The sequence below is a fragment of the Pseudophryne corroboree genome, chromosome 11, assembly GCF_028390025.1.
Source record: "Pseudophryne corroboree isolate aPseCor3 chromosome 11, aPseCor3.hap2, whole genome shotgun sequence".
In the NCBI taxonomy this organism is placed as follows: Eukaryota; Metazoa; Chordata; class Amphibia; order Anura; family Myobatrachidae; genus Pseudophryne; species Pseudophryne corroboree.
Window position 1 is genome coordinate 69,577,068 of NC_086454.1, and position 20,896 is coordinate 69,597,963.

The window sequence follows — 20,896 nt, forward strand, 5'->3', positions numbered from 1 at the left end:
TCTCTTGAAAAAGCATCAATAAAGAATGCTAACCATAATTCTGACTTTTTAAAACAGAGTTCTTAATTTTACTACATGTTTTTGTTTTCTGAATATCAAAAATTAATTGACATTTATTCCCATGTAGCATTACTTACAGAGAAATCAATAAAAGTGCTAAAAAAAATTAGAAAATTACTTTGACAAGATATTTTAAGAATGAAGGTGCTATAAATCATGAATGAAAAGAGAGAACCCAACTTTCTATTTATACTCTAAATATCCACCGGTTTGAAAAATTGATAAAGCAATAGTTATAAGAATATCAAAAATTGTTACCAAATAGCATATCTTAGTTATATCATTTTTCTTTGTGAAGCTCCAGGGCATCATGTGGTGCTGTGGCTTAGTTGGTTAAAGCGCCTGTCTAGTAAACAGGAGATCCTGAGTTCAAATCTCAGCAGCGCCTTTCATTTATTTTCATCAACTCAGAACATAGTTTGTTGATAATTCATCACAAAAAGACATGTGAATGCTTCAGCAGCCTTTACCCTTTCTCACATGTTCAGTAATATGTACCACATTTCTAGATACAGTCCAAATCAGAAAACACAAAAAATGCAATATTCCCCTTTTTTAATATCAGTTATTTTGTAGAAGTAAATTGATGCCAAGGTAACTAGAAAAGAATTCCAGAAATTGCCAATCATCATGTCTGAGCAATCTCCAGGAACAATATGGTGTCCAGTCAGAGGAAATGTTTAAACAAAAGTCAGTAACAATGTGAGTTTCTCAAGATAAATTGATAGACAATTTAGTCATCAGAGTTTAGGGAGCAATAGAAAATAATGGATTATTTGTTACTTAACATAAACAATATTGTGTTAGGAAAGCAATTGCAAAAATAAATCTTTCCATTTATTGAGCAAGCTTCCAGATAAAATGTTAACAATAATTCTATCATTGAGATCTCATGTTTTCATTTCACGATTACTTTTTAACTGTATGAGTACCAACAATAGACTGACTTTAATTTCCCAGGGATGACTACATTAATAAGAACGCCATAATATCTATTACAATAAAGCATATTAACAAGTGACTTGAACAAGATATTGTAAGAATGTAGGGCCTGTATATACAAAATAAAGGAGAAAAAAGCATTATATAACTTACTGTAAGTTTCCAACTGTTTAAAGAATTAATAAAATACTAGTATCAAAAAAATATATAAAAATAATAAAAAATATTATACTTTAGACATATAATTTGTCATTATATGTAAGGCAGTGCAAGTGGTGCTGTGGCTTAGTTGGTTAAAGTGCCTGTCTAGTAAACAGGAGATCCTGAGTTCATATCTCAGCAGTACCTTTGCTTGATACCTTTTTATCACACCAGTATGTAGTTTTTTGTTGATGCATAACAAAATAAGATGTGTAAAACCTTTATCTGCTTTCACTTTGGCACATTTGGTCACCAATGTAAAAAAGTTTAAAGATGCCATCCATGTCAGAAGACGACAAACAACAAAACTTCACCCTATTTCAACATAAGTTAATTTGTAGAAATATGCCTATGTTAAGGTAAATAGATGAATTTTTACAAAATAGCCTTCATCATATTGGGTAAACTGCAAAATTAATTTAGAGTACATTAAAAAGAGAATAACACAGAAAGTGTTAAAATGTCTGTAAAAAAGTAAGTTTCCCAAGGTACAGTAATTTGAGAGTCAGTTTAGTCATCATAGCTAGAGAATAATTGACATTTAACCCATATTTATTTCCATAACATCCTTAAAATTGTGTTAGGAAAATACTTGTTGATGAAAAGCTAAACTTCTCTTGAAAAAGCATCAATAAAGAATGCTAACCATAATTCTGACTTTTTAAAACAGAGTTCTTATTTTTACTACATGTTTTTGTTTTCTGAATATCAAAAATTAATTGACATTTATTCCCATGTAGCATTACTTACAGAGAAATCAATAAAAGTGCTAAAAAAAATAGAAAATTACTTTGACAAGATATTTTAAGAATGAAGGTGCTGTAAATCATGAATGAAAAGAGAGAACACAACTTTCTATTTATACTCTAAATTTCCACCGGTTTGAAAAATTGATGAAGCAATAGTTATAAGAATATCAAAAATTGTTACCAAATAGCATATCTTAGATATATCATTTTTCTTTGTGAAGCTCCAGGGCATCATGTGGTGCTGTGGCTTAGTTGGTTAAAGCGCCTGTCTAGTAAACAGGAGATCCTGAGTTCAAATCTCAGCAGCGCCTTTCATTTATTTTCATCAACTCAGAACATAGTTTGTTGATAATTCATCACAAAAAGACATGTGAATGCTTCAGCAGCCTTTACCCTTTCTCACATGTTCAGTAATATGTACCACATTTCTAGATACAGTCCAAATCAGAAAACACAAAAAATGCAATATTCCCCTTTTTTAATATCAGTTATTTTGTAGAAGTAAATTGATGCCAAGGTAACTAGAAAAGAATTCCAGAAATTGCCAATCATCATGTCTGAGCAATCTCCAGGAACAATATGGTGTCCAGTCAGAGGAAATGTTTAAACAAAAGTCAGTAACAATGTGAGTTTCTCAAGATAAATTGATAGACAATTTAGTCATCAGAGTTTAGGGAGCAATAGAAAATAATGGATTATTTGTTACTTAACATAAACAATATTGTGTTAGGAAAGCAATTGCAAAAATAAATCTTTCCATTTATTGAGCAAGCTTCCAGATAAAATGTTAACAATAATTCTATCATTGAGATCTCATGTTTTCATTTCACGATTACTTTTTAACTGTATGAGTACCAACAATAGACTGACTTTAATTTCCCAGGGATGACTACATTAATAAGAACGCCATAATATCTATTACAATAAAGCATATTAACAAGTGACTTGAACAAGATATTGTAAGAATGTAGGGCCTGTATATACAAAATAAAGGAGAAAAAAGCATTATATAACTTACTGTAAGTTTCCAACTGTTTAAAGAATTAATAAAATACTAGTATCAAAAAAATATATAAAAATAATAAAAAATATTATACTTTAGACATATAATTTGTCATTATATGTAAGGCAGTGCAAGTGGTGCTGTGGCTTAGTTGGTTAAAGTGCCTGTCTAGTAAACAGGAGATCCTGAGTTCATATCTCAGCAGTACCTTTGCTTGATACCTTTTTATCACACCAGTATGTAGTTTTTTGTTGATGCATAACAAAATAAGATGTGTAAAACCTTTATCTGCTTTCACTTTGGCACATTTGGTCACCAATGTAAAAAAGTTTAAAGATGCCATCCATGTCAGAAGACGACAAACAACAAAACTTCACCCTATTTCAACATAAGTTAATTTGTAGAAATATGCCTATGTTAAGGTAAATAGATTAATTTTTACAAAATAGCCTTCATCATATTGGGTAAACTGCAAAATTAATTTAGAGTACATTAAAAAGAGAATAACACAGAAAGTGTTAAAATGTCTGTAAAAAAGTAAGTTTCCCAAGGTACAGTAATTTGAGAGTCAGTTTAGTCATCATAGCTAGAGAATCATTGACATTTAACCCATATTTATTTCCATAACATCCTTAAAATTGTGTTAGGAAAATACTTGTTGATGAAAAGCTAAACTTCTCTTGAAAAAGCATCAATAAAGAATGCTAACCATAATTCTGACTTTTTAAAACAGAGTTCTTAATTTTACTACATGTTTTTGTTTTCTGAATATCAAAAATTAATTGACATTTATTCCCATGTAGCATTACTTACAGAGAAATCAATAAAAGTGCTAAAAAAAAATAGAAAATTACTTTGACAAGAAATTTTAAGAATGAAGGTGCTGTAAATCATGAATGAAAAGAGAGAACACAACTTTCTATTTATACTCTAAATTTCCACCGGTTTGAAAAATTGATGAAGCAATAGTTATAAGAATATCAAAAATTGTTACCAAATAGCATATCTTAGATATATCATTTTTCTTTGTGAAGCTTTAGGGCATCATGTGGTGCTGTGGCTTAGTTGGTTAAAGCGCCTGTCTAGTAAACAGGAGATCCTGAGTTCAAATCTCAGCAGCGCCTTTCATTTATTTTCATCAACTCAGAACATAGTTTGTTGATAATTCATCACAAAAAGACATGTGAATGCTTCAGCAGCCTTTACCCTTTCTCACATGTTCAGTAATATGTACCACATTTCTAGATACAGTCCAAATCAGAAAACACAAAAAAATGCAATATTCCCCTTTTTTAATATCAGTTATTTTGTAGAAGTAAATTGATGCCAAGGTAACTAGAAAAGAATTCCAGAAATTGCCAATCATCATGTCTGAGCAATCTCCAGGAACAATATGGTGTCCAGTCAGAGGAAATGTTTAAACAAAAGTCAGTAACAATGTGAGTTTCTCAAGATAAATTGATAGACAATTTAGTCATCAGAGTTTAGGGAGCAATAGAAAATAATGGATTATTTGTTACTTAACATAAACAATATTGTGTTAGGAAAGCAATTCCAGAAATAAATCTTTCCATTTATCGAGCAAGCTTCCAGATAAAATGTTAACAATAATTCTATCATTGAGATCTCATGTTTTCATTTCACGATTACTTTTTAACTGTATGAGTACCAACAATAGACTGACTTTAATTTCCCAGGGATGACTACATTAATAAGAACGCCATAATATCTATTACAATAAAGCATATTAACAAGTGACTTGAACAAACATTGTAAGAATGTAGGGCCTGTATATACAAAATAAAGGAGAAAAAAGCATTATATAACTTACTGTAAGTTTCCAACTGTTTAAAGAATTAATAAAATACTAGTATCAAAAAAATATATAAAAATAATAAAAAATATTATACTTTAGACATATAATTTGTCATTATATGTAAGGCAGTGCAAGTGGTGCTGTGGCTTAGTTGGTTAAAGTGCCTGTCTAGTAAACAGGAGATCCTGAGTTCATATCTCAGCAGTACCTTTGCTTGATACCTTTTTATCACACCAGTATGTAGTTTTTTGTTGATGCATAACAAAATAAGATGTGTAAAACCTTTATCTGCTTTCACTTTGGCACATTTGGTCACCAATGTAAAAAAGTTTAAAGATGCCATCCATGTCAGAAGACGACAAACAACAAAACTTCACCCTATTTCAACATAAGTTAATTTGTAGAAATATGCCTATGTTAAGGTAAATAGATGAATTTTTACAAAATAGCCTTCATCATATTGGGTAAACTGCAAAATTAATTTAGAGTACATTAAAAAGAGAATAACACAGAAAGTGTTAAAATGTCTGTAAAAAAGTAAGTTTCCCAAGGTACAGTAATTTGAGAGTCAGTTTAGTCATCATAGCTAGAGAATAATTGACATTTAACCCATATTTATTTCCATAACATCCTTAAAATTGTGTTAGGAAAATACTTGTTGATGAAAAGCTAAACTTCTCTTGAAAAAGCATCAATAAAGAATGCTAACCATAATTCTGACTTTTTAAAACAGAGTTCTTATTTTTACTACATGTTTTTGTTTTCTGAATATCAAAAATTAATTGACATTTATTCCCATGTAGCATTACTTACAGAGAAATCAATAAAAGTGCTAAAAAAAATAGAAAATTACTTTGACAAGATATTTTAAGAATGAAGGTGCTGTAAATCATGAATGAAAAGAGAGAACACAACTTTCTATTTATACTCTAAATTTCCACCGGTTTGAAAAATTGATGAAGCAATAGTTATAAGAATATCAAAAATTGTTACCAAATAGCATATCTTAGATATATCATTTTTCTTTGTGAAGCTCCAGGGCATCATGTGGTGCTGTGGCTTAGTTGGTTAAAGCGCCTGTCTAGTAAACAGGAGATCCTGAGTTCAAATCTCAGCAGCGCCTTTCATTTATTTTCATCAACTCAGAACATAGTTTGTTGATAATTCATCACAAAAAGACATGTGAATGCTTCAGCAGCCTTTACCCTTTCTCACATGTTCAGTAATATGTACCACATTTCTAGATACAGTCCAAATCAGAAAACACAAAAAATGCAATATTCCCCTTTTTTAATATCAGTTATTTTGTAGAAGTAAATTGATGCCAAGGTAACTAGAAAAGAATTCCAGAAATTGCCAATCATCATGTCTGAGCAATCTCCAGGAACAATATGGTGTCCAGTCAGAGGAAATGTTTAAACAAAAGTCAGTAACAATGTGAGTTTCTCAAGATAAATTGATAGACAATTTAGTCATCAGAGTTTAGGGAGCAATAGAAAATAATGGATTATTTGTTACTTAACATAAACAATATTGTGTTAGGAAAGCAATTGCAAAAATAAATCTTTCCATTTATTGAGCAAGCTTCCAGATAAAATGTTAACAATAATTCTATCATTGAGATCTCATGTTTTCATTTCACGATTACTTTTTAACTGTATGAGTACCAACAATAGACTGACTTTAATTTCCCAGGGATGACTACATTAATAAGAACGCCATAATATCTATTACAATAAAGCATATTAACAAGTGACTTGAACAAGATATTGTAAGAATGTAGGGCCTGTATATACAAAATAAAGGAGAAAAAAGCATTATATAACTTACTGTAAGTTTCCAACTGTTTAAAGAATTAATAAAATACTAGTATCAAAAAAATATATAAAAATAATAAAAAATATTATACTTTAGACATATAATTTGTCATTATATGTAAGGCAGTGCAAGTGGTGCTGTGGCTTAGTTGGTTAAAGTGCCTGTCTAGTAAACAGGAGATCCTGAGTTCATATCTCAGCAGTACCTTTGCTTGATACCTTTTTATCACACCAGTATGTAGTTTTTTGTTGATGCATAACAAAATAAGATGTGTAAAACCTTTATCTGCTTTCACTTTGGCACATTTGGTCACCAATGTAAAAAAGTTTAAAGATGCCATCCATGTCAGAAGACGACAAACAACAAAACTTCACCCTATTTCAACATAAGTTAATTTGTAGAAATATGCCTATGTTAAGGTAAATAGATTAATTTTTACAAAATAGCCTTCATCATATTGGGTAAACTGCAAAATTAATTTAGAGTACATTAAAAAGAGAATAACACAGAAAGTGTTAAAATGTCTGTAAAAAAGTAAGTTTCCCAAGGTACAGTAATTTGAGAGTCAGTTTAGTCATCATAGCTAGAGAATCATTGACATTTAACCCATATTTATTTCCATAACATCCTTAAAATTGTGTTAGGAAAATACTTGTTGATGAAAAGCTAAACTTCTCTTGAAAAAGCATCAATAAAGAATGCTAACCATAATTCTGACTTTTTAAAACAGAGTTCTTAATTTTACTACATGTTTTTGTTTTCTGAATATCAAAAATTAATTGACATTTATTCCCATGTAGCATTACTTACAGAGAAATCAATAAAAGTGCTAAAAAAAAATAGAAAATTACTTTGACAAGAAATTTTAAGAATGAAGGTGCTGTAAATCATGAATGAAAAGAGAGAACACAACTTTCTATTTATACTCTAAATTTCCACCGGTTTGAAAAATTGATGAAGCAATAGTTATAAGAATATCAAAAATTGTTACCAAATAGCATATCTTAGATATATCATTTTTCTTTGTGAAGCTTTAGGGCATCATGTGGTGCTGTGGCTTAGTTGGTTAAAGCGCCTGTCTAGTAAACAGGAGATCCTGAGTTCAAATCTCAGCAGCGCCTTTCATTTATTTTCATCAACTCAGAACATAGTTTGTTGATAATTCATCACAAAAAGACATGTGAATGCTTCAGCAGCCTTTACCCTTTCTCACATGTTCAGTAATATGTACCACATTTCTAGATACAGTCCAAATCAGAAAACACAAAAAAATGCAATATTCCCCTTTTTTAATATCAGTTATTTTGTAGAAGTAAATTGATGCCAAGGTAACTAGAAAAGAATTCCAGAAATTGCCAATCATCATGTCTGAGCAATCTCCAGGAACAATATGGTGTCCAGTCAGAGGAAATGTTTAAACAAAAGTCAGTAACAATGTGAGTTTCTCAAGATAAATTGATAGACAATTTAGTCATCAGAGTTTAGGGAGCAATAGAAAATAATGGATTATTTGTTACTTAACATAAACAATATTGTGTTAGGAAAGCAATTCCAGAAATAAATCTTTCCATTTATCGAGCAAGCTTCCAGATAAAATGTTAACAATAATTCTATCATTGAGATCTCATGTTTTCATTTCACGATTACTTTTTAACTGTATGAGTACCAACAATAGACTGACTTTAATTTCCCAGGGATGACTACATTAATAAGAACGCCATAATATCTATTACAATAAAGCATATTAACAAGTGACTTGAACAAACATTGTAAGAATGTAGGGCCTGTATATACAAAATAAAGGAGAAAAAAGCATTATATAACTTACTGTAAGTTTCCAACTGTTTAAAGAATTAATAAAATACTAGTTTCAAAAAAATATCTAAAAATAATAAAAAATATTATACTTTAGACATATAATTTGTCATTATATGTAAGGCAGTGCAAGTGGTGCTGTGGCTTAGTTGGTTAAAGTGCCTGTCTAGTAAACAGGAGATCCTGAGTTCATATCTCAGCAGTACCTTTGCTTGATACCTTTTTATCACACCAGTATGTAGTTTTTTGTTGATGCATAACAAAATAAGATGTGTAAAACCTTTATCTGCTTTCACTTTGGCACATTTGGTCACCAATGTAAAAAAGTTTAAAGATGCCATCCATGTCAGAAGACCACAAACAACAAAACTTCACCCTATTTCAACATAAGTTAATTTGTAGAAATATGCCTATGTTAAGGTAAATAGATGAATTTTTACAAAATAGCCTTCATCTTATTGGGTAAACTGCAAAATTAATTTAGAGTACATTAAAAAGAGAATAACACAGAAAGTGTTAAAATGTCTGTAAAAAAGTAAGTTTCCCAAGGTACAGTAATTTGAGAGTCAGTTTAGTCATCATAGCTAGAGAATCATTGACATTTAACCCATATTTATTTCCATAACATCCTTAAAATTGTGTTAGGAAAATACTTCTTGATGAAAAGCTAAACTTCTCTTGAAAAAGCATCAATAAAGAATGCTAACCATAATTCTGACTTTTTAAAACAGAGTTCTTAATTTTACTACATGTTTTTGTTTTCTGAATATCAAAAATTAATTGACATTATTCCCATGTAGCATTACTTACAGAGAAATCAATAAAAGTGCTAAAAAAAATTAGAAAATTATTTTGACAAGATATTTTAAGAATGAAGGTGCTGTAAATCATGAATGAAAAGAGAGAACACAACTTTCTATTTATACTCTAAATTTCCACCGGTTTGAAAAATTGATGAAGCAATAGTTATAAGAATATCAAAAATTGTTACCAAATAGCATATCTTAGATATATAATTTTTCTTTGTGAAGCTCTAGGGCAGTATGTGGTGCTGTGGCTTAGTTGGTTAAAGCGCCTGTCTAGTAAACAGGAGATCCTGAGTTCAAATCTCAGCAGCGCTTTTTATTTATTTTCATCAACTCAGATCATAGTTTGTTGATAATTCATCACAAAAAGACATGTGAATGCTTCAGCAGCCTTTACCCTTTCTCACATGTTCAGTAATATGTACCACATTTCTAGATACAGTCCAAATCAGAAAACACAAAAAAATGCAATATTCCCCTTTTTTAATATCAGTTATTTTGTAGAAGTAAATTGATGCCAAGGTAACTAGAAAAGAATTCCAGAAATTGCCAATCATCATGTCTGAGCAATCTCCAGGAACAATATGGTGTCCAGTCAGAGGAAATGTTTAAACAAAAGTCAGTAACAATGTGAGTTTCTCAAGATAAATTGATAGACAATTTAGTCATCAGAGTTTAGGGAGCAATAGAAAATAATGGATTATTTGTTACTTAACATAAACAATATTGTGTTAGGAAAGCAATTCCAGAAATAAATCTTTCCATTTATTGAGCAAGCTTCCAGATAAAATGTTAACAATAATTCTAGCATTGAGATCTCATGTTTTCATTTCACGATTACTTTTTAACTGTATGAGTACCAACAATAGACTGACTTTAATTTCCCAGGGATGACTACATTAATAAGAACGCCATAATATCTATTACAATAAAGCATATTAACAAGTGACTTGAACAAGATATTGTAAGAATGTAGGGCCTGTATATACAAAATAAAGGAGAAAAAAGCATTATATAACTTACTGTAAGTTTCTAACTGTTTAAAGAATTAATAAAATACTAGTTTCAAAAAAATATATAAAAATAATAAAAAATATTATACTTTAGACATATAATTTGTCATTATATGTAAGGCAGTGCAAGTGGTGCTGTGGCTTAGTTGGTTAAAGTGCCTGTCTAGTAAACAGGAGATCCTGAGTTCATATCTCAGCAGTACCTTTGCTTGATACCTTTTTATCACACTAGTATGTAGTTTTTTGTTGATGCATAACAAAATAAGATGTGTAAAACCTTTATCTGCTTTCACTTTGGCACATTTGGTCACCAATGTAAAAAAGTTTAAAGATGCCATCCATGTCAGAAGACGACAAACAACAAAACTTCACCCTATTTCAGCATAAGTTAATTTGTAGAAATATGCCTATGTTAAGGTAAATAGATTAATTTTTACAAAATAGCCTTCATCATATTGGGTAAACTGCAAAATTAATTTAGAGTACATTAAAAAGAGAATAACACAGAAAGTGTTAAAATGTCTGTAAAAAAAGTAAGTTTCCCAAGGTACAGTAATTTGAGAGTCAGTTTAGTCATCATAGCTAGAGAATCATTGACATTTAACCCATATTTATTTCCATAACATCCTTAAAATTGTGTTAGGAAAATACTTCTTGATGAAAAGCTAAACTTCTCTTGAAAAAGCATCAATAAAGAATGCTAACCATAATTCTGACTTTTTAAAACAGAGTTCTTAATTTTACTACATGTTTTTGTTTTCTGAATATCAAAAATTAATTGACATTTATTCCCATGTAGCATTACTTACAGAGAAATCAATAAAAGTGCTAAAAAAAATTAGAAAATTACTTTGACAAGATATTTTAAGAATGAAGGTGCTGTAAATCATGAATGAAAAGAGAGAACCCAACTTTCTATTTATACTCTAAATATCCACCGGTTTGAAAAATTGATAAAGCAATAGTTATAAGAATATCAAAAATTGTTACCAAATAGCATATCTTAGTTATATCATTTTTCTTTGTGAAGCTTCAGGGCATCATGTGGTGCTGTGGCTTAGTTGGTTAAAGCGCCTGTCTAGTAAACAGGAGATCCTGAGTTCAAATCTCAGCAGCGCCTTTCATTTATTTTCATCAACTCAGAACATAGTTTGTTGATAATTCATCACAAAAAGACATGTGAATGCTTCAGCAGCCTTTACCCTTTCTCACATGTTCAGTAATATGTACCACATTTCTAGATACAGTCCAAATCAGAAAACACAAAAAAATGCAATATTCCCCTTTTTTAATATCAGTTATTTTGTAGAAGTAAATTGATGAAAAGGTAACTAGAAAAGAATTCCAGAAATTGCCAATCATCATGTCTGAGCAATCTCTAGGAACAATATGGTGTCCAGTCAGAGGAAATGTTTAAACAAAAGTCAGTAACAATGTGAGTTTCTCAAGATAAATAGATAGACAATTTAGTCATCAGAGTTTAGGGAGCAATAGAAAATAATGGATTATTTGTTACTTAACATAAACAATATTGTGTTAGGAAAGCAATTCCAGAAATAAATCTTTCCATTTATTGAGCAAGCTTCCAGATAAAATGTTAACAATAATTCTAGCATTGAGATCTCATGTTTTCATTTCACGATTACTTTGTAACTGTATGAGTACCAACAATAGACTGACTTTAATTTCCCAGGGATGACTACATTAATAAGAACGCCATAATATCTATTACAATAAAGCATATTAACAAGTGACTTGAACAAGATATTGTAAGAATGTAGGGCCTGTATATACAAAATAAAGGAGAAAAAAGCATTATATAACTTACTGTAAGTTTCCAACTGTTTAAAGAATTAATAAAATACTAGTTTCAAAAAAATATATAAAAATAATAAAAAATATTATACTTTAGACATATAATTTGTCATTATATGTAAGGCAGTGCAAGTGGTGCTGTGGCTTAGTTGGTTAAAGTGCCTGTCTAGTAAACAGGAGATCCTGAGTTCATATCTCAGCAGTACCTTTGCTTGATACCTTTTTATCACACTAGTATGTAGTTTTTTGTTGATGCATAACAAAATAAGATGTGTAAAACCTTTATCTGCTTTCACTTTGGCACATTTGGTCACCAATGTAAAAAAGTTTAAAGATGCCATCCATGTCAGAAGACGACAAACAACAAAACTTCACCCTATTTCAGCATAAGTTAATTTGTAGAAATATGCCTATGTTAAGGTAAATAGATTAATTTTTACAAAATAGCCTTCATCATATTGGGTAAACTGCAAAATTAATTTAGAGTACATTAAAAAGAGAATAACACAGAAAGTGTTAAAATGTCTGTAAAAAAGTAAGTTTCCCAAGGTACCGTAATTTGAGAGTCAGTTTAGTCATCATAGCTAGAGAATCATTGACATTTAACCCATATTTATTTCCATAACATCCTTAAAATTGTGTTAGGAAAATACTTCTTGATGAAAAGCTAAACTTCTCTTGAAAAAGCATCAATAAAGAATGCTAACCATAATTCTGACTTTTTAAAACAGAGTTCTTAATTTTACTACATGTTTTTGTTTTCTGAATATCAAAAATTAATTGACATTTATTCCCATGTAGCATTACTTACAGAGAAATCAATAAAAGTGCTAAAAAAATTAGAAAATTACTTTGACAAGATATTTTAAGAATGAAGGTGCTGTAAATCATGAATGAAAAGAGAGAACCCAACTTTCGATTTATACTCTAAATATCCACCGGTTTGAAAAATTGATAAAGCAATAGTTATAAGAATATCAAAAATTGTTACCAAATAGCATATCTTAGATATATCATTTTTCTTTGTGAAGCTCCAGGGCATCATGTGGTGCTGTGGCTTAGTTGGTTAAAGCGCCTGTCTAGTAAACAGGAGATCCTGAGTTCAAATCTCAGCAGCGCCTTTCATTTATTTTCATCAACTCAGAACATAGTTTGTTGATAATTCATCACAAAAAGACATGTGAATGCTTCAGCAGCCTTTACCCTTTCTCACATGTTCAGTAATATGTACCACATTTCTAGATACAGTCCAAATCAGAAAACACAAAAAAATGCAATATTCCCCTTTTTTAATATCAGTTATTTTGTAGAAGTAAATTGATGCCAAGGTAACTAGAAAAGAATTCCAGAAATTGACAATCATCATGTCTGAGCAATCTCCAGGAACAATATGGTGTCCAGTCAGAGGAAATGTTTAAACAAAAGTCTGTAACAATGTGAGTTTCTCAAGATAAATTGATAGACAACTCTCAAGGATAGAGTTTCCATGAGTTGGAGACGCTCACCGAGTTTGAAGGATAAACTGGTGAAGAGCCACTTTGAGGACAGACCCCCAAGAAAACCATCTGTACGTGGTAGTTTTCCTTGTGGTACCTGCAAGGCCTGCAAACACATTCAACAACAAATAATGATAAAGGATAAATTTGGAGTGGAGCACCCCATAACAGATTTCTTCAATTGCAGGACCAAGAATGTTATTTATTGCATCACATGTACATGCCAGATCTACTATGTGGGCATGACCTCCAGGATGCTTAAGCAACGCATCCTGGAACACATAGGCACGATCAGAAATGCTGACCGGGATCGGAAAGCATTCAAGCCACTTTCAACAGTGGCTAGACATTTTTCTATGGTACACCAGGACTCTACGGAATGTCTGCGAGTCTTTGGATTGGAACAGGTCCATCTAGGGATCAGGGGTGGTGATATACAGAAAGAACTCCTTAGGAGGGAAAGCCAATGGATTTTTAAACTTGGTACTATTTCACCCAAAGGGCTTAATGAAAATATTAATTACACGGCCTTTCTGACTACCTGAATCTTTCCCCTTCTTTGTACCAGTATGATAGTTTTCTTTCCCTCAGATCTTATGGTTTAGGTGACATTCTTATCCATTCCCCTCATATCATCAATCAGTAGTCCCATGGGAATTTACATGTTACCATCCATTATACTTTGGTACCCAATTAGGTTATCCCTTTTTTCGATTACATAACTTACAGTACACTGATCTCACATTATGTAAATTGATTTGAAAATTAGAATAAATTAATTTGGATATTAATTACTTTTTCTTTCCCTTTTTCCAATTCTCCTTTGAGTACACTTGTTTAAATTCATGTTTCTATACCATTTACTCCCTATAATCTCTTTTTATTGTTAATCCACTTGAGATCCACATTATAAAATAATTTGTTAATTTAACCTGGGTAACATTTATATCTACATTATCTTATTGCATTTAATTAATTATTGCACTGAAAGTGGAAGGTCCTCTTTATATATGTACATATACATAAATATCTCTTCAAAATCATTTGTTTATTTTTATTATTATTTATATTTTATTATTTATTTTTATTTATCATTTATATTTTTTTATTATATATTTTTTATTATATATTTTTTATTTTATTTTATTTATTATTTTTTACTATCTATTATCATTATTTTTCATTTTATTATTTTTCATTTTAGGATTCCAACCCCTGTCTTTTTCTCCATGTACTACTAATTAGCTCCTATCTATTTATTTCTCATCTCTGATGTTTTTCTCTGCACCAGAGTAGTATCAGGATATGTCTATTAGGCAATCAATTAGAATTGTAAATAATTGCTTAACTGCTACTCACCTGGTGACCATCAGTGCTATTTACCTGTCTACCACACCTGGTTCAGTCACCATCCCTTATTGGTCTTTTGACACGTCATTCATCATAAATCTCATGTACGATTGGTTGGCCCAGGTTTAAAAGTAGACGTACCTTTACACCAAGCAGGCATCTGGTGATCAAGCCCCTAGGAGGGTGAAACGTACGTTCAGACCAAGCTATTCTGTCATTTGACATAAATTACTGGCTATCTACTACAGACACACGAACACTTGACACGAGGGAGACGCTGCCTGCTGCAGCCGCAGCATAGACACTGCTTTTTCCAACTCATCGCAGCCTAGCAACCTCGTCACTTCATGTAATTACCGGCTACCTGACATAACTACTTAGAGACCCGCTACGTGGGAGACGCCACTCACTGCAGCCGCAGCGCGGACACTGTTCTGTCAAACTGTCCAACTATATACCAGCTATTCCGTCTCCACAAGCAAATTAACGGGTATTGGTAAGAGATACATGAAGACTTGCTACATGGAAGATTGCTGCAGCCACAGCACGGACACTGCTCTGTTTAAATTCTATACATTCTTTGCGGGTAACACTATATATTTATATTAGACTATCAGCCACTCACTGCAAAGAATTCAGCAGAGCAGAAATCGGATACCCGATACGCGGGGATTCACTACCCGCCGGAGCCCCAACATATATGTTGCTCCAGTAGATGCAGATATATATGGGGAGACAGTGACTGTTGTAATATCAAGAACTAATTCTACATCATTAAAGACTTCTGTTTAGGACAGTTTCCCTATGCACGTGTGGTAGCAAGAGCCAATCACCCGGTTTTGCTGATTCGTTGCCCGGTCTACAATACCAACTTGACATATATAATTGCCACACATTGGAACCATATTGAGAATCACTAAGGTATTTTCAGTGTTCTCTCATCGTGCTGCGATTATGCCTGTAGCCCTGCAATGATATAATTATCACCAGGACTCCAGAGCATGAGAGCGCACGACAGCAGAAACACCCTTTCTTTCTTCTACCCGGTACCGTCCCGGTCAATACTCTCACCTCCCATTCACTGTGTTTTAATGCGCACATGGGAAGGCAGTAGATGTTACCAGGAGCAATGGAACGGGGTCCTTACTTTGCCTTGTATTAACTTGTTTTGATTGCCATTGTTTGTCTCAGAACTGTGATATCTACAAATTAGGTGATATTTACTATCCTATTAAGTGTGCTTTAAGTTGACCTAGATCTCATAATACCAGTGTATGAACTAATTTAGGAACAACTGTTTGTGATCTAGGGTACATGGTTATTGCAATTTATGGTCGCTTATTATATGTTATACATAGTTCTGTTTTTGAAGTGGCGGGTGTCACTTCTGACCTACCATATGGTTCCAGTAATTTGAGAGCAGGAATTATGGTACGTCCTTCAAATTGTTGGTATGACCGGCTGACCTGGAAGGTGAATACCTGATATTTCAAAACTGATATTCAAATTATTAGGATTTCCCTTCTACAGCAATTGAAGTATGTGGCAATAGAATAACCACAGTTGCTAAGATTAAACGCAAAATTATATTATAAATTGCGATAGGAACTGTTTAAACCAGGAGAACTGCGGTCAAAGCGCCTTCTGGGATGTGTTACCTTTTCCTCCTTCTAGGTTAATGTTTTCCTTACAGGAGTACATGGGACACAACCACATATGATCAACGAAGTTTATACCGGGTATGTTTCGATCTTTTTTGATATTTTCACCCGAGGTAATATAACATAATAGGAATTTTTCTCACTAAATTATTGATGAATACACTTTTTTCCTCACCATATGCTGTTTTATATAGCTCTTCCTTAAGGGTGATTTGCAATTATCTATACATAATTTTTTAAATGACCTATTAAAAGCTAAATATTAAACAATAAATACGAAATATTTCAAATGAGTGCCCCCACAAAGAGGTAAACTTCTTTATCCCAAATCCTTTCCCTTGGGATACCCTTTTCTGTGATTAAATTGTCATATTTTCCTCCGGGGTGCACCGCCAACAGTGTTACTTTTCGATACCAAGGATCTTTTCCATTTGACTAATTCTCTATTGTTGGTCTCTACATAAACACTTTGATACTTATTTACATACTGTCTACGGCAGTGCAGGACGATCTCTTCTCTTTTTGTAGACAATTTAGTCATCAGAGTTTAGGGAGCAATAGAAAATAATGGATTATTTGTTACTTAACATAAACAATATTGTGTTAGGAAAGCAATTCCAGAAATAAATCTTTCCATTTATCGAGCAAGCTTCCAGATAAAATGTTAACAATAATTCTAGCATTGAGATCTCATGTTTTCATTTCACGATTACTTTTTAACTGTATGAGTACCAACAATAGACTGACTTTAATTTCCCAGGGATGACTACATTAATAAGAACGCCATAATATCTATTACAATAAAGCATATTAACAAGTGACTTGAACAAACATTGTAAGAATGTAGGGCCTGTATATACAAAATAAAGGAGAAAAAAGCATTATATAACTTACTGTAAGTTTCCAACTGTTTAAAGAATTAATAAAATACTAGTTTCAAAAAAATATCTAAAAATAATAAAAAATATTATACTTTAGACATATAATTTGTCATTATATGTAAGGCAGTGCAAGTGGTGCTGTGGCTTAGTTGGTTAAAGTGCCTGTCTAGTAAACAGGAGATCCTGAGTTCATATCTCAGCAGTACCTTTGCTTGATACCTTTTTATCACACCAGTATGTAGTTTTTTGTTGATGCATAACAAAATAAGATGTGTAAAACCTTTATCTGCTTTCACTTTGGCACATTTGGTCACCAATGTAAAAAAGTTTAAAGATGCCATCCATGTCAGAAGACGACAAACAACAAAACTTCACCCTATTTCAACATAAGTTAATTTGTAGAAATATGCCTATGTTAAGGTAAATAGATGAATTTTTACAAAATAGCCTTCATCATATTGGGTAAACTGCAAAATTAATTTAGAGTACATTAAAAAGAGAATAACACAGAAAGTGTTAAAATGTCTGTAAAAAAGTAAGTTTCCCAAGGTACAGTAATTTGAGAGTCAGTTTAGTCATCATAGCTAGAGAATCATTGACATTTAACCCATATTTATTTCCATAACATCCTTAAAATTGTGTTAGGAAAATACTTCTTGATGAATAGCTAAACTTCTCTTGAAAAAGCATCAATAAAGAATGCTAACCATAATTCTGACTTTTTAAAACAGAGTTCTTAATTTTACTACATGTTTTTGTTTTCTGAATATCAAAAATTAATTGACATTATTCCCATGTAGCATTACTTACAGAGAAATCAATAAAAGTGCTTAAAAAAAATTAGAAAATTACTTTGACAAGATATTTTAAGAATGAAGGTGCTGTAAATCATGAATGAAAAGAGAGAACCCAACTTTCTATTTATACTCTAAATATCCACCGGTTTGAAAAATTGATAAAGCAATAGTTATAAGAATATCAAAAATTGTTACCAAATAGCATATCTTAGATATATCATTTTTCTTTGTGAAGCTCCAGGGCATCATGTGGTGCTGTGGCTTAGTTGGTTAAAGCGCCTGTCTAGTAAACAGGAGATCCTGAGTTCAAATCTCAGCAGCGCCTTTCATTTATTTTTTATCAACTCAGAACATAGTTTGTTGATAATTCATCACAAAAAGACATGTGAATGCTTCAGCAGCCTTTACCCTTTCTCACATGTTCAGTAATATGTACCACATTTCTAGATACAGTCCAAATCAGAAAACACAAAAAAATGCAATATTCCCCTTTTTTAATATCAGTTATTTTGTAGAAGTAAATTGATGCCAAGGTAACTAGAAAAGAATTCCAGAAATTGCCAATCATCATGTCTGAGCAATCTCCAGGAACAATATGGTGTCCAGTCAGAGGAAATGTTTAAACAAAAGTCAGTAACAATGTGAGTTTCTCAAGATAAATTGATAGACAATTTTGTCATCAGAGTTTAGGGAGCAATAGAAAATAATGGATTATTTGTTACTTAACATAAACAATATTGTGTTAGGAAAGCAATTGCAAAAATAAATATTTCCATTTATTGAGCAAGCTTCCAGATAAAATGTTAACAATAATTCTATCATTGAGATCTCATGTTTTCATTTCACGATTACTTTTTAACTGTATGAGTACCAACAATAGACTGACTTTAATTTCCCAGGGATGACTACATTAATAGGAACGCCATAATATCTATTACAATAAAGCATATTAACAAGTGACTTGAACAAGATATTGTAAGAATGTAGGGCCTGTATATACAAAATAAAGGAGAAAAAAGCATTATATAACTTACTGTAAGTTTCCAACTGTTTAAAGAATTAATAAAATACTAGTTTCAAAAAAATATATAAAAATAATAAAAAATATTATACTTTAGACATATAATTTGTCATTATATGTAAGGCAGTGCAAGTGGTGCTGTGGCTTAGTTGGTTAAAGTGCCTGTCTAGTAAACAGGAGATCCTGAGTTCATATCTCAGCAGTACCTTTGCTTGATACCTTTTTATCACACCAGTATGTAGTTTTTTGTTGATGCATAACAAAATAAGATGTGTAAAACCTTTATCTGCTTTCACTTTGGCACATTTGGTCACCAATGTAAAAAAGTTTAAAGATGCCATCCATGTCAGAAGACGACAAACAACAAAACTTCACCCTATTTCAACATAAGTTAATTTGTAGAAATATGCCTATGTTAAGGTAAATAGATGAATTTTTACAAAATAGCCTTCATCATATTGGGTAAACTGCAAAATTAATTTAGAGTACATTAAAAAGAGAATAACACAGAAAGTGTTAAAATGTCTGTAAAAAAGTAAGTTTCCCAAGGTACAGTAATTTGAGAGTCAGTTTAGTCATCATAGCTAGAGAATCATTGACATTTAACCCATATTTATTTCCATAACATCCTTAAAATTGTGTTAGGAAAATACTTCTTGATGAAAAGCTAAACTTCTCTTGAAAAAGCATCAATAAAGAATGCTAACCATAATTCTGACTTTTTAAAACAGAGTTCTTAATTTTACTACATGTTTTTGTTTTCTAAATATCAAAAATTAATTGACATTATTCCCATGTAGCATTACTTACAGAGAAATCAATAAAAGTGCTAAAAAAAAATTAGAAAATTACTTTGACAAGTTAATTTAAGAATGAAGGTGCTGTAAATTATGAATGAAAAGAGAGAACACAACTTTCTATTTATACTCTAAATTTCCACCGGTTTGAAAAATTGATGAAGCAATAGTTATAAGAATATCAAAAATTGTTACCAAATAGCATATCTTAGATATATAATTTTTATTTGTGAAGCTCTAGGGCAGTATGTGGTGCTGTGGCTTAGTTGGTTAAAGCGCCTGTCTAGTAAACAGGAGATCCTGAGTTCAAATCTCAGCAGCGCCTTTCATTTATTTTCATCAACTCAGAACATAGTTTGTTGATAATTCATCACAAAAAGACACGTGAATGCTTCAGCAGCCTTTACCCTTTCTCACATGTTCAGTAATATGTACCACATTTCTAGATACAGTCCAAATCAGAAAACACAAAAAAATGCAATATTCCCCTTTTTTAATATCAGTTATTTTGTAGAAGTAAATTGATGCCAAGGTAACTAGAAAAGAATTCCAGAAATTGCCAATCATCATGTCTGAGCAATCTCCAGGAACAATATGGTGTCCAGTCAGAGGAAATGTTTAAACAAAAGTCAGTAACAATGTGAGTTTCTCAAGATAAATTGATAGACAATTTAGTCATCAGAGTTTAGGGAGCAATAGAAAATAATGGATTATTTGTTACTTAACATAAACAATATTGTGTTAGGAAAGCAATTGCAAAAATAAATCTTTCCATTTATTGAGCAAGCTTCCAGATAAAATGTTAACAATAATTCTATCATTGAGATCTCATGTTTTCATTTCACGATTACTTTT

At 31.5% G+C, this 20,896-nt stretch overlaps 19 non-coding genes across 19 annotated transcripts; all 19 read left to right on the top strand.

Moving 5' to 3' along the window:
• Window positions 1-374: 374 nt before the first annotated feature.
• TRNAT-AGU (transfer RNA threonine (anticodon AGU)) lies at window positions 375-448 on the top strand. Its single transcript has one exon. It is a non-coding gene; the product is annotated as a tRNA-Thr (tRNA).
• Window positions 449-1,276: 828 nt separating this feature from the next.
• TRNAT-AGU (transfer RNA threonine (anticodon AGU)) lies at window positions 1,277-1,350 on the top strand. Its single transcript has one exon. It is a non-coding gene; the product is annotated as a tRNA-Thr (tRNA).
• An 839-nt stretch (window positions 1,351-2,189) lies between these two features.
• On the top strand, window positions 2,190-2,263 carry TRNAT-AGU (transfer RNA threonine (anticodon AGU)). The gene has a single exon. It is a non-coding gene; the product is annotated as a tRNA-Thr (tRNA).
• Window positions 2,264-3,091: 828 nt separating this feature from the next.
• Window positions 3,092-3,165, top strand: TRNAT-AGU (transfer RNA threonine (anticodon AGU)). Its single transcript has one exon. It is a non-coding gene; the product is annotated as a tRNA-Thr (tRNA).
• An 840-nt stretch (window positions 3,166-4,005) lies between these two features.
• Window positions 4,006-4,079, top strand: TRNAT-AGU (transfer RNA threonine (anticodon AGU)). Its single transcript has one exon. It is a non-coding gene; the product is annotated as a tRNA-Thr (tRNA).
• An 828-nt stretch (window positions 4,080-4,907) lies between these two features.
• TRNAT-AGU (transfer RNA threonine (anticodon AGU)) lies at window positions 4,908-4,981 on the top strand. The gene has a single exon. It is a non-coding gene; the product is annotated as a tRNA-Thr (tRNA).
• Window positions 4,982-5,820: 839 nt separating this feature from the next.
• Window positions 5,821-5,894, top strand: TRNAT-AGU (transfer RNA threonine (anticodon AGU)). Its single transcript has one exon. It is a non-coding gene; the product is annotated as a tRNA-Thr (tRNA).
• An 828-nt stretch (window positions 5,895-6,722) lies between these two features.
• Window positions 6,723-6,796, top strand: TRNAT-AGU (transfer RNA threonine (anticodon AGU)). Its single transcript has one exon. It is a non-coding gene; the product is annotated as a tRNA-Thr (tRNA).
• Window positions 6,797-7,636: 840 nt separating this feature from the next.
• Window positions 7,637-7,710, top strand: TRNAT-AGU (transfer RNA threonine (anticodon AGU)). The gene has a single exon. It is a non-coding gene; the product is annotated as a tRNA-Thr (tRNA).
• An 828-nt stretch (window positions 7,711-8,538) lies between these two features.
• Window positions 8,539-8,612, top strand: TRNAT-AGU (transfer RNA threonine (anticodon AGU)). The gene has a single exon. It is a non-coding gene; the product is annotated as a tRNA-Thr (tRNA).
• Window positions 8,613-9,451: 839 nt separating this feature from the next.
• TRNAT-AGU (transfer RNA threonine (anticodon AGU)) lies at window positions 9,452-9,525 on the top strand. Its single transcript has one exon. It is a non-coding gene; the product is annotated as a tRNA-Thr (tRNA).
• Window positions 9,526-10,354: 829 nt separating this feature from the next.
• Window positions 10,355-10,428, top strand: TRNAT-AGU (transfer RNA threonine (anticodon AGU)). Its single transcript has one exon. It is a non-coding gene; the product is annotated as a tRNA-Thr (tRNA).
• Window positions 10,429-11,269: 841 nt separating this feature from the next.
• TRNAT-AGU (transfer RNA threonine (anticodon AGU)) lies at window positions 11,270-11,343 on the top strand. Its single transcript has one exon. It is a non-coding gene; the product is annotated as a tRNA-Thr (tRNA).
• Window positions 11,344-12,172: 829 nt separating this feature from the next.
• Window positions 12,173-12,246, top strand: TRNAT-AGU (transfer RNA threonine (anticodon AGU)). Its single transcript has one exon. It is a non-coding gene; the product is annotated as a tRNA-Thr (tRNA).
• An 839-nt stretch (window positions 12,247-13,085) lies between these two features.
• On the top strand, window positions 13,086-13,159 carry TRNAT-AGU (transfer RNA threonine (anticodon AGU)). Its single transcript has one exon. It is a non-coding gene; the product is annotated as a tRNA-Thr (tRNA).
• Window positions 13,160-17,560: 4,401 nt separating this feature from the next.
• TRNAT-AGU (transfer RNA threonine (anticodon AGU)) lies at window positions 17,561-17,634 on the top strand. Its single transcript has one exon. It is a non-coding gene; the product is annotated as a tRNA-Thr (tRNA).
• Window positions 17,635-18,474: 840 nt separating this feature from the next.
• TRNAT-AGU (transfer RNA threonine (anticodon AGU)) lies at window positions 18,475-18,548 on the top strand. Its single transcript has one exon. It is a non-coding gene; the product is annotated as a tRNA-Thr (tRNA).
• An 830-nt stretch (window positions 18,549-19,378) lies between these two features.
• On the top strand, window positions 19,379-19,452 carry TRNAT-AGU (transfer RNA threonine (anticodon AGU)). The gene has a single exon. It is a non-coding gene; the product is annotated as a tRNA-Thr (tRNA).
• An 840-nt stretch (window positions 19,453-20,292) lies between these two features.
• On the top strand, window positions 20,293-20,366 carry TRNAT-AGU (transfer RNA threonine (anticodon AGU)). The gene has a single exon. It is a non-coding gene; the product is annotated as a tRNA-Thr (tRNA).
• Window positions 20,367-20,896: the final 530 nt, after the last annotated feature.